Here is a 9,065-nt window from a genome sequence, read left to right as displayed (position 1 = left end):
TATTTGTAGTGATCTCCACATCTTTCATTTCACGTTTGGTCCTTGGAGATTAAATTAAGTTTCTTGAAGGCTTTTCATTTCCCTTACACCTCTTTTCATTTCACCTAATTGAAACATCACAGCCAAACACAAGACTTAAAAACCGAACAAATACAATTAAGATCAGGGCTTAAGATGCATTGAGAAAAGATTACTTGTTCCACCACGGTGAATATATAAATTACAAATCTGCAGTTAATTGGCACCAAACCAACCAAACAAAATCATTAATATACTAAATGGCTGATATGAAGAGCTGTCACCTCATAGACTAGAGTGGTAAGAAGAAAGGGTCTGGAGATTGGATCAGAACTACCGTTCATCCTCATCCACCTGTTGATTTGTGAAATCATGGACAATGCCATCTACCCTTACACTTAATTCTTTATGAAAAACATTGTTTTTCTTTAACCTAATGCCTGAGTCCCACCCATCAGTTGTTGGCTCAGAACCTTGGGTTATTTCGTTTGGTTATTTCCTCAAGATAAATGAGAACAAGCAAACAAATGTAAAGTATGCAATCTAACAAATGCAAAAGCACAAATCTACGTAAGAAAGAAAGAAAGAAAGAAAGAAAGAAAGAAAGAAAGAAAGAAAGAAAGAAAGAAAGAAAGAAAGAAAACAGTTTAGAGACTCGAAAGAAAGGAAGGAAGAATATAGAAAATTTAAAATAAATATAATTAAACTCATCCTTTAAATCTAGATCTTAAAATCTGCTCCCAGAACAACAGATTGCAAATCCATTGCACTGAGCAAAGAAGAAAGGACTCTTACCAGAGAACACATCTTGGTCTCTGCAGCTGGCTGCTAGACGTAGCAGTGGTGGCACTGTGGTCTGAAACTGCTGTTCCCAGTGAATTTATCCTTTTATCTGGGGAGGATATGAATGCCCCGCTTCCATGAAGATTTAATTGGAACCTCAAACAGGTTCTATTCAACCCTGCAGCTCCCTCTGCGTCAGAGGCAGGAAAGAAGGATATAGGGGAGAGTGGAGAGAGGATGGACAGATTATCTGCAGCAATGAAGCACCAGCACTCCACAGCTTTTCATCAATGCTTATCTTTCATCACACACCTTAACTGTTGCCTGCGTCTCAGCACAGTGAGTGGAGGCTATTCCGGGGTTTTACAGCTCTCCTCCTCCATGGTGTGGAAGGCACCTGCATGCCACAAATGGCCTTCTACACCCTACAGGCTGTAATAATAAAAATAACAAGAAATATAATAAAACATTTGGAGGACTGGCTAGCTCAGGCAACTGGTCATGGGAAATGGACCTCTAGGTCATGAGCACCAGTTACTGATTCCAGATACTGGTGATCACTCACATCTGAGGATTGTTCCATGATCCTTGAATGAAATGAGTTTGAAGGTTTGTTGTCCAGTGTCCACATCAGAAAATTCCTACCTACATAACTGACATGAATTAGTTGGCAGTTTCAGTAGACAGGCCAAGGAAAGAATGGGCCATGGAATCTAAACTCCACTCTGACCCATATAGGTGGGACCTTTTAAGTTAGGAGTGATGCAAATTGATGCTGGAACAGGATGTTCTGATGCAGCCTGCTTCATATCTGTTCCATGGATAAACAGAAGGCATTCATCTCCATGGCTGTCAATCTGGTATCTTTTGTCAGCCTTAAATTTACTTAAAATTAAATTTAAAAATAATAAAATCCTTCTGTTGTTTCTCCACAATTGTCCTGAGGTTCTAAGAACAAACTGGCCCTGTTCTGCCTCTGATCCTTCTAGGGATCCCAAATGCCTGCACAGGTGGTCAGAATGCCCTTGCAGAATTGAGGTGAACCTGCTGGGAGGAGTAGTAGAGTCTGAGAAATTAATGATTATTTTCTGGTTTCCCAAATGCCGACTGCAGGGACAAATAAGACTTCTCAGATAAATGAAATAGGTAACAAACAGCCAAGTTCAAAATCTCCTGTGCAACTTCCACCAGGTTAAAATGACAAAAACAAAATCTCCTGGACTCAGAGGAATCAGGCTAAAATGGGAGCTGTAGCTGCAGTTTTTGTCTCCTACTTCGTTGTTCAAATATTGAATCAAAGTTACAGCGCTCCTATGTATAAACAGGCAGATTTCATTGGCAAGGCCTCCGGTGGAGCAGGAATTTGAGGGTTAAATCTTATCCATCATTCTGGGACCAAAATGAAAAAAAGAGGGATGTTGAGGACTGTGTGTGTGTGTGTGTGTGTGAGTATCAGGAATTGAGGCACTATGTAGGGATGTGTGTCAGTGTGTATGTGACTGTATGGGAGCTTGTGCCAACATGTGGGCTAAGTCTGTGTGTAGATGCTACGTCATTGTGTATGTGGTGAGCCCTGTGTCAGTGTAGGGAGGGCAGCTGCATCAGTGCACATGTGGAGAGCTGCGTCACTGTGTGTACCTGCGTATGGGGTTGCATCAGTTTGTCGTGTCTGGGAGGAGGCTATTCCAATGTGTGGGAGAGAGGTCTGCATCAAGGCATATATGCAGGGGGCAGCATCTACGTAGGTGTGTAAAGGGGGGCAGAGTACATGTGTGTAAATGGGCAAATTGCATTAGCTTATGGGCTACAAATGGAGGAAGGGGAAAGTTTAAGTTAAATCCTCGCTGCAAGCAGAAAGTAAAGATGTGACGATGCTCCTTCTCTCCTGGGATGGACTGCAAGGGTCTCCCTCAAAAGGATACTTCCATGTTTAACATGGAAAAAGCTCCTATTCTCTTCCCTGCACAGACATACAATTGGGTCTGACTGGTAATCTCACAGCCCTCCAACCTGGTATAACATTTTTCCAGTGGACAGTTTGGTTTATCTCACTGCTTTGTTGGAGGGAGTCATTAAAAACAACAACAACAAACCTCCCCATGAAAAAGAAACTGAGCAGCCTATTGTCGCAATCCAGGGGAAAAGAAAGCAGCTCAGAATAAGACCCTCTTTGCCATGTGAAACTTAAGAATCTCACCATAGACTAGTGGCTTGCCTCCAGCAGTGACTGATACTGGGTGTTTCAGAGGAGGTGAAGGCCACGCCACCTGACTATGCAATGCTGCACATGGATCTGGGTAAGGCTCCTTTCAGGCCTCCATCACAGTGCTGCAATAAAACATTCCACCTCATGACCACTGTCTTGTTCCTTTCCCCCTTCCACACCTGGACATATTTGTGCCATTGCAGCATGCCGAGATAGTGGCAGCGGCATAGTTTCTACCTCTGTTTTAAAAGTGGGATTTTCCAAACAAACCCTTGCCCCTTGTTTTTCTGTTCTCTGCTGCTTTGTCCTTAGGGATAAGCAGCCATTTGCCATGTCATTAGGGAAGTGAGAAGTCCAGTGTTTCAACTGAGAAGCTCCTCGGACTGCTGGCTGGAAAATAACAGCAGTGTGTGGGTGATACATTGTACACGTCACTTGAAATATGATTTATTTTAGACTTTATTCCATTATTTATTTTTGTTCTTTCAACATAATGCTCTGCGGTCTCTAATTTTTAGATCCAAAATGTTACCTCCATCCTTTCATGATAGAAGTTACCACTGTGAAAGAAAACAAATCTTGATCATTTTCACCTTCCTTCTCTTGACAGTTATACTTGACATTGAGACCATTTACCTGGCTTTTGTATAGTCAACAACTATTGTCAATAACTCCGGATGAGTGCAACCTACCAAAGAATTTCCTAGTTGTGTAGGAGAGCAGAGGTGGAAGCCTTTACATATGTTTGGGTTGTGAGTTTAGGGCAGAATAGATAGATTTGGAAACTGTCTTCCAAATATCCACAATACAGATACAGCATGAGCAGTGTACCACTACCATCTACTGGATAGAATCATAACTGCTCTGTTATGTCATGGTAACCACCTAATAGCGATTCTTCTTTAGCTTGAGTTTTAGGGATCCAGAACTGGAGGATTTTAGTTCTATTTATGCTGTCACCATGAAGTTCTGAGCAGCCATAGGCTAAGGTGACCACACATTTGTTACTTTATTGTGTATCTTCTTTCACAGAGATGATGGCAAAACTTATTCAAATATTCTCCTTGGAAACATTTCCATGTATGCATTAGATATTTTCCAGTCTCTTCTCCTAGACTTTTAAAAAAAATGTTATTACTACTAATGGTATTTGCAATGAAAACACGATCTTGGCTTCTCAGTACTCCCACTAACTCCTGTGGCTTATATTCCACCTAAGTCATCATCCAGAAAGCAGCTGATTGTGATGATGACCCAGTGAGTGTGATGGCTCCATTCCCACTTGCGTTCTTACTTCTCTATTTTATAGACAGACAGAGGCATTGGACAGGCAGAGGCTCTAGCCAGGCACTGGCAAGCAAGAAGTTAACTTCCAGTTAAAGTTGTTTGCATTGCATGCTCAAACAGGTGTAAAGGGTGGGGTTATGTGGCCGAGGGCCCAATCAGAGATATAGGGTTAGACCAGGGAGAGCTCTGAGATGAGGGTTTTTTATTTTTTATTTTTTGTCTGCTGTTTTCCCTGCTTCTAAATCCTGACAATAAAGACTTGTGAGAAAGGCTGGCTTGGAAAGGTTTTTTCTCTCATATTTTTCCCAGTGTGCCTGGTTGGCTGACTTTTCAGGCTTTCTAGCCAGTATTGTTGCATCCAGTATATGGGACCCTGGGTCCTAAATTATATTTCTAGTTCTGCAAGTGGCTTGCTGTGTGGATTTTGGTTGGTAGCTTAATGGCTTTGTGCCTGTGTTTCTCTGTCTATAAAATGAGTATAATATCTACTCTACTCAAATGGGTATCTGTAATTTAAAGTTTCCAAATGCTGTATAAATGCAATACACTTATGACAATGGAATACTTTCAAGGAGATTTCTTTATACATTACATGCAAAGAAATAACTAAACTTTTACTCTTGACTGGACTCACCTCAGTCCCTGGAAAAGTCATGGAGCAGGTCCTCAAGGAAACCATTTTGAAGCACTTGGAGGAGAGGAAGGTGATCAGGAACGGTCAGCATGGATTCACCAAGGGCAAGTCATGCCTGACTAACCTAATTGCCTTCTATGACGAGATAACCGGCTCTGTGGATGAGGGGAAAGCAGTGGATGTACTATTTCTGGATTTTAGCAAAGCTTTTGATACAGTCTCCCACAGTATTCTTGCCAGCAAATTAAAGAAGTATGGATTGGATTAATAGACTATAAAGTGGATAGAAAGCTGGCTAGATTGTCAGGCTCATCAGGTAGTGATCAATGGCTCGATGTCTTGTTGGCAGCCAGTATCAAGTGGAGTGCCCCCGGGGTCAGTCCTGGGGCCGGTTTTGTTCAACATCTTCATTAATGATCTGGATGATGGGATGGATTGCACTCTCAGCAAGTTCGCAGATGACATTAAGATGGGGGGAGAGGTAGATACGCTGCTGGGTAGGGATAGGGTTCAGAGTGATCTATACAAATTGGAGGATTGGGCCAAAAGAAACCTGATGAGGTTCAACCAGGACAAGTGCAGAGTCCTGCACTTATGATGAAAGAATCCCATGCACTATTACAGGCTGGGGACCGACTGGCTAAGCAGCAGTTCTGCAAAAAAGGACCTGGGGATTACATTGGATGAGAAGCTGGATATGAGTCAGCAGTGTGCCCTTGTTGCCAAGAAGGCTAACAGCATATTGGGCTGCATTAATAGGAGCATTTACAGCAGATTGAGGGAAGTGATTATTCCTCTCTATTCGGCACTGGTGAGACACGTCTGGAATATTGCATCCAATTCCCCCCCCCCCCCACTACAAAAAGGATGTGGACAAATTGGAGAGACAGCAAAGAATCCTGTGGCACCTTATAGACTAACAGACGTTTTGCAGCATGAGCTTTCATCCGAAGAAGTGGGTATTCACCCACGAAAGCTCATGCTGCAAAACGTCTGTTAGTCTATAAGGTGCCACAGGATTCTTTGCTGCTTCTACAGAACCAGACTAACACGGCTACCCCTCTGAAATTGGAGAGAGTCCAGCGGAGGGCAAAAAAAATGATTAGGGGGCTGGGGCACATGACTTATGAGGGGGCTGGGGCACATGACTTATGAGGAGAGGCTGAGGGAACTGGGTTTGTTTAGTCTGCAGAAGAGAAGAATGAGGGGAGATTTGATAGCAGCCTTCAACTACCTGAAGGGGGGGTCCAAAGAAGATGGAGCTCGACTGTTCTCAGTGGTGGCAGATGACAGAACAAGGAACAATGGTCTCAAGTTGCAGTGGGGGAGGTCTAGGTTGGATATTAGGAGAAACCATTTCACTAGGAGAGTGGTGAAGCACTGAAATGGGTTACCTAGGGAGGTGGTGGAATCTCCATCCTTAGAGGTTTTTAAGGCCCGGCTTGACAAGCCTTGACTGGGATGATTTAGTTGGGGTTGGTCCTGCTTTGAGCAGGGGGTTGGACTAAATGACCTCCTGAGGTCTCTTCTAACCCTAATATTCTATGATTCTATGAAATAATGACATTTAATGCACATTCCTAATATGTTACTTAAATTATTATAGACTTCCTAGCGTGTCTCAAATCCATGCCATATGGGACTGAGCAACTCATTGTAAGCAGCACCTGATGCATAATCTACAGGCTAGTTGCAATCATGGTGAATTCACTTTGTCAATAGATTCTGACTCGGTTGCCCTCTGCTGTTGACTCCTCATTCTAAAATGCAGTAAAATATATTAGTTATGGAGCATCCTCTAAGTGACCCATAAGAGGGCTGGAACACTCCAGTATACCAGTGTATCAAAGCAGCATGTCATAAAATTATGTTTGACAAAAGGCTCACAGATATAATGTCGCCAGCTCTCTGTCAGATGAAAACTGCTGTCTAAACAGAGATCAGCACTGACAACTCCCAAAAGTGCTCCATTCACAGTGAAACTTGAAATTAATTTCTGATTGTATCTATTTTGTTGTGTAATAGAGGAAGCTTTATGTTGCTTGACACATAAATTAATAGGTTTGTGGGTTTTTTGCTGTAAGGTGATTGCTGCTCCATTATCAAAGAAGCTGAATTTCTGTGGTGCTGAATGTATACAGTCTGTACAGCTTTTTGGGATGTCAGATGTTGTGTAATTGTAGGATGTTGAAACTCATATTCTCAGCCACTGTATTCAACAATACATTAAATTATTTAGAATAGGAAAGAATCCTTCTGTCTAGACTAATTGGACTATGTCTCCTGTGATGTTGCACTCCATAATGTTATATGGAAATATGTTTCTAAGTGTAAATATGATGTAACTGGAATATGCTTCATGCAAAAGGCCTCTTGTAAGGTATCATTACAAAGCTTATGATCTACTGAGTGTGTTCATCCTATTTATTTGCATGTATTATTTCTATGTCTGGAGTTAGGAGAATAAAATATAAACTTGTATTACTAATGTAAACATGTTAAGTGGAAGCCATTAAGGATGCTTCAGAATCAATCAACTGTGAATGGGTTTGTTTACCTACAAGCCTTCCTATGTACCCGTCTTCCAGTAGGTAATGAAGAAAGAGATCTTACAGTGACATGTAATGACATCACCTGAACTGGAATCCATCTTTAACCTGGTGCTTTTCCATTTAGAAGGAGGAGTGGGAGCCCAGAGAGAGACAAAGGATTCCTGCCTTGTGCCAAAGCTATAAAAGGGGGTGGAACAGAACAAAGGGGGCTGCCTGTCATGAGAAATCCCCTAGTTACCATCTGAGCTGGAACTAACAAGAACTGTACTGGGGAAAGGATTGGGCTCAGACTAGGAAGAAGTCTAGTCTGTGAAAGAAGCTTATTGGAACATCTCTAAGGGTGAGATTTACCTTTATTCTGTTTCTTAATGTATTAGGCTTAGACTTGCATGTTTTGTTTTATTTTGCCTGGTAACTTACTTTGTTCTGTCTGTTATTACTTGGAACCACTTAAATCCTACTTATTATACTTGATAAAATCACTTTTGTTTATTAATTAACCAGAATAAGTGATTAATACCTGGGGGGAGCAAACAGCTGTGCATATTTCTCTTTCAGTGTTAGAGGTAGACAATTTATGAGTTTACCCTCTATAAACTTTATACAGAGAAAATGGATTTATTTGGGGGTTTGGATCCCATTGGGAGCTGGATGTCTGGGTGCTGGAGACAGGAGTACTTGATGAGCAGTTTTTTGTTAAAGGCTGCAGCTTTGTGGGTGTGGACCAGACCTGAGTCTGTGTTTGCAGCTGGCTAGCATGTCTGGCTCAACAAGGCAGGGTTCTAGAATCCCAAGCTGGCAGGGAAAATGGGCTCAGAGGCAAATTCAGCACATTAGGTGACAGTCCCAAGGGGGTCTCTGTGACTGAACCCGTCACATCTCCCTGAAACACTTTTTAGAAAGGCTTTGCAGATGACTGAAAACAGCTACTGGAAGAAAGAAAAGTAGAACCTCATCTTCAAAGTGATTGCTATGTATGATCTCCTGATTTCTTTCTATTTAATATCAATAGTCTGTCCAGTGTTTCACAGATACTAGTGAACTAAACAGAGCAGGTAAGTGATTTGCTAAAGGTCACACAGTACATCAATAGTGGAGCTAGGACCAGAACCCATATTCCTGGGATTCTAGCCCTATGTTTAATCTATTAGACTACACTGCTTCTCAGTCACTGCTTTACCTCTTGATGATTGTATCCTCACTTAGTCATTACTTAGCTAGACTATGTATAGTTAGATTATTAAATCTTTCCCTCACATTAGTGCTCCAGCCCCTGATACTTTGTTAGTCTTCAAAACCTGCTAAAATTTGCCAATATCTTTCTGGAAATGTGGTGCCCAAAGGAAGAAGTGGTCAATAAATATTTCTCCTCTCTATATGGAAAGAAGTGAGATGATGTATTCATATTGTAAAGTGTTAATGCCTTCTATCCCATCAGTAATTGAGGAGGATGTTAAACAGCAAATATTATAGTTAAACAGGTGGGAACTGATCACTTGCACTGAAGTATATTCAAAGAACTGGATGAAGAGCTCTCTAAATCATTGATGTTGATTTTTAACAAGTCTTGGAATTCTGAGGAAGC

Source organism: Mauremys reevesii, linkage group 2 (genome assembly GCF_016161935.1).
Source record: "Mauremys reevesii isolate NIE-2019 linkage group 2, ASM1616193v1, whole genome shotgun sequence".
Taxonomy (NCBI): domain Eukaryota; kingdom Metazoa; phylum Chordata; order Testudines; family Geoemydidae; genus Mauremys; species Mauremys reevesii.
Note: the sequence above shows the minus strand (reverse complement) of the source record.